Consider the following 999-nt stretch of genomic DNA (forward strand, 5'->3'; position numbering starts at 1 on the left):
CTGCTTTATGAATTAAACATAAATCTTTTGCAAACAAGTATTTAAAAAGCTTCAAGTTATGGAAGTAAAGAATTTACAGAACTGTGACATATTAAATCAAGTAAAACACAAGCTTTTAGTGTAATTCAACCGCATGAATGACATTTAATTGTAAATATAGTTGAAAAACAATTTGCATATTGTTTGCATTTAATTGCATATTTTGATAACTTAGTACTGGTCCTAATATAAAATATTCATATTCAAGCACTTGATTATTATACCTTTCTCAGCAATGTCTGAACTTGCATCTCTGTTTTTCCACTGATTTTGACCATAAAATTTTGAAGTTAATCAAATTTATTTCATTAAATACCCTTATTTAATCAGGCAAATCCTATTGAGATCAAAGACCTCTTTTGCAAGGGAGGCCTGAATCTGAAGGCATCCTAAAAAATACATGATTTTTGGACTGTGGGTGAAGACCCACACAAACATGAGGAGAACATGGCAAACTCCAAACAGAAAGACCACAGGTCCAAATCGGAGATTGAACCCATGACCTTCTTGTTGTGAGGTAACATTGCTATACTATACTAAAGCAGTCGAGCTGTCAAATTATTGCTGGGTTCACATAGCAAGATTTTGTCCTTCCAACAGATGCACCAGTTATTATGATGACTCTAAAAATAATCTTAGGAGATATTTCTGCCATGTTAACAGTGATCTGTTTGCTTGGAAGGATGTCAGTACCGCTCTGACCTGAAATTGGGGCTATTCAGTATGTTGCATTGTCTTGGCCCAGTAATCCCAAAGTGTGGACAAGGACAAGCAAGCACAGTTTGCTGAATGTGCCATGTACAGTGGTTTGCAAAAGTATTCATACCCCTTGAACTTTTCCATATTTTGTCACATTACAACCACAAACATAAATATAGTTCACTGGAATTTAATGTGAAAGACCAACACAAAGTGGTATACAATTGTGAAGTGGAAGCAAAATTTTACATGAATCAAAAC

Source organism: Austrofundulus limnaeus, unplaced genomic scaffold (genome assembly GCF_001266775.1).
Source record: "Austrofundulus limnaeus strain Quisiro unplaced genomic scaffold, Austrofundulus_limnaeus-1.0 Scaffold221, whole genome shotgun sequence".
Taxonomy (NCBI): domain Eukaryota; kingdom Metazoa; phylum Chordata; class Actinopteri; order Cyprinodontiformes; family Rivulidae; genus Austrofundulus; species Austrofundulus limnaeus.